Source organism: Leuciscus leuciscus (genome assembly GCF_965113295.1).
Source record: "Leuciscus leuciscus genome assembly, chromosome: 1".
In the NCBI taxonomy this organism is placed as follows: Eukaryota; Metazoa; Chordata; class Actinopteri; order Cypriniformes; family Leuciscidae; genus Leuciscus; species Leuciscus leuciscus.
In genome coordinates, this window is record NC_138725.1 from 73439785 (window position 1) to 73446123 (window position 6339).

Genomic DNA, 6339 nt, shown 5'->3' on the forward strand with positions numbered 1-6339 from the left:
ATTCCATGCAATCCCTTTATTTAATGGATATTTCAAGAAAAGCCGAGACACAGACTAAAATGACAAATAGGTTTGCTTTTTGAAATCCCTTTTAAAGCCATAGATGGATAGTCTGACATTGTATAGGGCAAAAAGATAGAAGAGAGGGGTGAACAAAATGTGTGAGTTACAGGGTGGACAAGCGGCTACTTGTTGTCAGCTTTAGGGAACATTCTCCTCTTCATAGTCAGTGTAGGAGTCAGAAGGAGTGTAGACCGAGACTGCAGAAACTTTCTTCTTCCACTCAGCACATATCTACCCACGTCTGAAAAACAAAAACAAAAGATGTTAGTCATTATGGCATTTTTAATTGTTCTCCTGGTATCAGGAAACACCACAGGTAAGACATTTCAGACATTCAGTTCTTCATAAATTAATTGATGGCTTCCCTTGCATAAATGTATTATGGTTCACCAAATGACTTTAAAGAAGTGCACTTATTTTGATGTGTTGACTAACATACTAAAAAAACACATATAAAGTACTTGATTGTAATTTTAACTGCAGTGTGGTTTTTGGTTTATAAAGTTCATATATTTAAAATGTACCAAATTGCAAATTCATTGATCATGTAATTCATGTTCAATTCAAATACATGACATACACGATATTGCATTAAAGTATATGTTAAGCTTGTCAGTGCATTCAGCAGTATAGGGGAGCGCGGGGCACAACCTAACGCGGGGTTAAATGTAACCCAGACCTTTTACATAGTTAGTCAGAGTCAAGCAGGTTGTGTTTCCGCTCTTTTTTTGATACGTTTTGATAAGATTTTGTGAAGATACTGGACAAAGAGTGTTTTGACACCATGCAAGTACATTTTTTCATCATACGTTTTTTTTTTTTTTTTGCTCTTGTTGGCTAAAGCATAGCACCATTTTGAAATCACTTGTTTATTTATTAAGAATATAGCCTGTTTTTCATGCAATAAACCCTATAAAATTTGATTTTAAGCTCGTTTTTATTATTATTACACTTATTATTATTAATAATAATAATTTTTGCATGCAGCTGCCACACACAAATATAATTCAATTGCAATTACAATACTTTATTTATCTATTTTTTGCAAAACTGTGCAGCCCTTCCCTATATCTCAATCCATGATGTTGATCCATAATAAGGATGATTGGATGAGGGATGGATGAATGGATGGATATCTATCTATACAGATGTACAAACAATATAAAACTATACAAATAAAATAGTACTGAATTATGTGTGTTACACACAAGTGTTACAACTAACCCCTATATGGGGTAAGTTGTAACATTTGCACTTTCAGTGCACCTGTACGAAAATGGTAGGTCCTAGAAAAAAAACGTTAAGTGTCCATTTGTAGCAGAGAAGTGTATGTTGCCTGTGTAAATAAAAAAGATTAATCTAACTTAATTTTTTCATTTTTTTTTTTTTTTTCATAATTGAGCCAAAACCCAAATGTGTTAGGTTGTGCCCCGCTCTCCTTCCCTTTCAGTCAGTCACTACGAGTTACGTCAGAGACGAATAGGGGTTTCGCAACAGAGCCCTATGACCTTCCCGTTCCAGCGGATTCACGATCCTGCTGCTGGTCTGTGCAGTGGTTTACACACGGGCGTTTCAGCACTGCTGAAAGAGTTTTTCTTTTCTAAAAGAGGTGCACGGGCACGTCTCGCCCTTGTGTTTCTGGATGTGGGCGCATGGTCCATCTGCCTAATGGTCATGAGCGCTGCCTAGCCTGTTTGGGCTTTAATCGCGCCCAGGCAGCGCTCGTGGATGAGTCATGCTCCCATTGCGGGAACATGCCCATCGCGGTGTTAAACCTTTAGAATCTGAAGCTAAAATACTTTTTCACATATTTAGATTTTTTGACTGTTACATTCTAAAACAATGTGCTATCTTCATGTGCAAGGTGTCATCTTTTTCAGAAGAAAAAAAAAAATAGCTTTCAACAAATTACAGTTATTGACCATTACTGTGTGTGGTGAGTTTGTAAATATAAATAAATAAATAAAATTAAAAACCGCAAATACATTTACTGATTTTTATTTAGAAAAAAAAAACCCAGAACAATCACGAACGAAAGAAACTAACACTTTAAAGTTGAAAAATTAAGTATAATACATATATACAAGTCTTTTTCATTTAGGACACTTTTTTTCATACACGCACACACACAAATGCATGCATTCATAGGCACACACACATACACATGCGCACACCACATGCTTAGATACGTGAAAGAGTAACGGCCATCCGCCTCCCAAGTTTCATTAAAAATCATCCCAATCCCCTCTTCTGCTGTCTAACACTTCTTTCGCCATGTATTTGTCTCGTTTCTTTTATTATTTTATGCAATCCAAAACACTCTAACCTGCCGCGCTTCGTATCTCTCTGTTCAAATCCTTCCTTCCCGCTCTGCCAGAAAGCTGCTGTCATTTGCTGACGGAAAGCATGAACTTACGGTAATAAGCCGTATATTGCCAAAAAGCGCATGTTGCCTACTGTCAGGGGCAATTTGAATGGTTTTGATCATGCAAATGGTTGAAGAGTTACAGTAAAATGAATACAGCTTGCTGGTATGTGTCGGTGACGAAGGTCGAGACTCAATGACCTCCGTGGAGGTAGAGTCCCCTCTGCCACACTCCTTGAGAGGGGATACTTTGGCTGGTGGCCAGCGTGATCTGAGGGTTACGGTGTGGAACAAACCGACGAATCTTCCTCTGGCCACCCCTCCCTGCACATCGCAAACCGTGGAGCTTCCGGATGAGCCTGGTTCTTCTCGGTGTCCCAGTGTTTCATCCGGGGCTCCGCTGGATGATGCCATGTCGCTCACAGCGTCACAAGGCGGGCTCGATTCTTCTGGAGATGCGAGCTGCGAAAATTTAGACAACATTTGAAAACCTTTTATTTTATTTTTGATGTTCAACCTTTGAAATTAAGGAATTATTTTGCTTAGCATATATTAAGTTGTCAAAATGCATAGAAATGTTTCAGCCAATGCTAACATTGTTTTATGATACATGCAGATGAAAAGTTGCTGGATGCTTTCCCAAACCAGACAATGAAATGCAATGAGAGGACTGTCTTACAGTGCAACATCACCACATCAGTGGAGTTTCAAATTGTTGCAATATACTGGACAAAACAAGCAGAAAAAGGTTTTAAATGTGATCCAAAATCAAGCAACAACCCTCCAGGATTTGAGTGCAACTACACAAGGGAAGCATTAACATTAACTATTTTACATCCTACACCAGCAAACATAGATGCATATTATTGTTCTATAAGGACGAACTCTGGTCATGATTCAAAGAAAATCAACGTTTCTTTAGGTCAGTTCATTGTCCCATTATTATTATGTTCATATATCAGTACAAAGTTGCATGCATGATGCATATTTTAATGAATTCCTGAATATTTGAATGTACGAGTGAATCGATCACTTAATATGTAGAAAATGCTACACCCTTATGAGAAACTTAAAAAGTAATATTAAAAAAATTATTTAACATATAGTTTAAAATGTGTCAACCTTCTTTGCAGTTTTAAAACATTTGTATTCAATTTAACAAAATGAATTTTATTTCAGAAAATAAAAAACATCACATCATTAACCCTGGTAACTTGTGTTTGTAAATGTATTTACGCAGGAAAGTGCAGTGGAGAATTCTTCCCAAATATGGCTGTGCCCGGACAAATGGAATGTAGCTTTAATAGTGTGTATCCGGACGGAATAATAAACTGGTTTCATTACGACAAGAACGTGACTTCCAACTCTAATATCAAAAGCCTGAAGAACTCTGATGGAACATTCAACATCTCAAGTATCCTAAACATTCAAGACAATGAAGAGAGATGTAACTGCTCTCTGTGGTCAATCAAAAATGGACGATACCTTAAAGATCAAGAGTTTGAAGTGGGAGTGGAAGTGAAAGCTGCTGTTAGAGTTGGTGTTCCTTTAAGTCAAATTAACAGGACCAGTAAGCATAATTGTTTATCATGGACTCTTCTCCTTCTTGCCCTGATGTTTTCATTGAGAACCAGTTTGTCTTTATAACATACCTGCAAACTCAGAAGGTCTGAAAAAGGTGAAACATTTTATAACATCTTTCGGGCCACACCAAACAGCAGGTGTTTCGATCACTCATTAACGTTAAACCAGACACCAATGGGTCTTGTTTCATTACATGTTCGTTTTCATTTCGCTCATCTCTTACGACAAGATATACATAAAAAATCAGATATTGCAGTGGAGGAGATAGCCTTGCCAAAATCCTTGACATTGAACTAACATTGTAGGCTAACAACACAATTAGCTGATCTTACGTTAGCTGAGTAGCCGACAAGCTTACTTTCCATTATAACGTTAATGTTAAACATGTTTACTAACGTGAATTCATCCGCGGGAAAGTTGCCGTTATCTTGACTGTGATTGGCCAAATGACTACCGATTCACGTGGGTGACATTTTCCCATTCAAAACGGCGATTTTCGCCGAAAAGCGACTAGTTTGCAGGTATGTTATAATCTTCACAAATCGACTCAACTCCTACCCAAATATCACAAGACCTGATTAAAAAATAAAAATAAAATTAAAAGATCTGGTGGGTTTAAATAAATGAAATTTGCAAGATAGACTGATCATCTAATCAAAATTTTCAGGGGAAGAACGGCCTGCCATGCAGAAAATCTAGATCTAGGGAAATGTAAGGCTAGGGAATGGTAACACTTTACTTGCTCATGGATGCAGTTGGTCTGACACTCCCAGCCATGTTGGCATGACTGGTGAGGGATAAGTTATTTCTTGAAAGGGCAGTCTTCATTGAAACTCATTCGACTTCCTAAAGAGAGAGAAAGAGAGCAGAAAGTAGCATCTGGTTATGGTAGCTATTGATTTGGTAACTCATGTTTTCTAACTGCAAATAGAGTCTAACTCTATATTATCTAACAATTTACATTAACTATAACACACAACATAAAATACCACTACTAGCTTGATTCCTGAGAGGTCAACTTAAGCGTTAAAACGCTGGTAAAAACTTACCAACCAGTGTGCCTATGAGAAACACTGAAATGAATGGAGTTCAAAGCTGGAACTCTTTCATAGACATCAACTATCAGCTTTTTTTATTAAATTTTTTTTTATCAACACTCAGCATACGAAACTCAACAATGGTGACATTATTCGTGCTGCAGTGCATGATGGGTGCCATCATACAAAACTCACTCATGGCTCCCAGCATATATTGTGGCATTAATAAATTATGAAGCTGAATTATTTTACTTTCTCTCTCTCTCTCTCTCTCTCTCTCTCTCTCTCTCTCTCTCTCTCTCTCTCTCTCTCTCTCTCTCTCTCTCTCTCTCTCTCTCTCTCATTAACCATTTCAGTCGTATTCCATGATTCTATGGCCATCTCTCGCCATACGTGAGAAACTGTCCATACATTTTAATGGCAATGTTTTTTTCGGGTAGGTTGCCAGGTCTTTCCCAAATCCTCCCCAGTACATGGCTTGAGTCTCACACACACACACACATTCACACCTACAGACAATTTAGCGTCTCCAATTCACCTAAACTGCATGTTTTGGATTGAGAGGGAACCAAGAACACCTGGAGGAAACCCACACAGACAGTTTTAAGTCAGTCAGGAAACTACAGAAAAAGCAGTTATTTAAATAACTTTAATGCAGTCATTTACTACCCTTAAAGCAGACATGTTGATATGTTTTTCTTTGTCTTTCTTTTTCATTGCAGAAATGTTCTCTGAAAAGGCTATTGTAATTGCATTAAAAACATTAAAAGTCAAGGGCCAAGAGACCAACTAAATGAAACACCGATCAGCATAATGGTGACTTCAAAACATCTGTTTAGATGTCTGTTAGGAAAAACGATTAAAGAAAAACGTCCATATACACATTATGCATCAATTACCCATGTACCTTTGTGTGACAAATGCTGTCAGCTATTGACTGTTTTCTATGACAGGAATGGGGTCTTCCTTAAGGTGGTGCTTGGTGGCAATGAGTCGCTTTCAAATATCAGTTAGGAAAGCTGTGCAAACTATTTAGCTTTGTGATTTAATTGTTTCTCCTTGTTTCATTCTTTATTTTGTTTTTGAATTAGTCCTATTAAAAAAATAAAATAAAAAATGTGCTGTTGGTAAAAATTATATGTATATAACAATATATTGGTCAAAATTTGTGTGTGTATATATATATATATATATATATATATATATGCTTTTGTTCCCATGAAGACACATTCTTTTTTCTTTTTCTTTTCTTTTTATAAATGCAGCTTTTGGCTTGTGGTAGACAATCAA

At 37.0% G+C, this 6339-nt stretch overlaps 1 long non-coding RNA gene across 1 annotated transcript; it reads left to right on the plus strand.

Moving 5' to 3' along the window:
- Nucleotides 1-235: 235 nt before the first annotated feature.
- LOC309512562 lies at nucleotides 236-5379 on the plus strand. Its single transcript, XR_014211079.1, has 3 exons — nucleotides 236-379; nucleotides 3045-3350; nucleotides 3669-5379. It is a non-coding gene; the product is annotated as an uncharacterized lncRNA (long non-coding RNA).
- The last annotated feature ends 960 nt before the right edge of the window (nucleotides 5380-6339 follow it).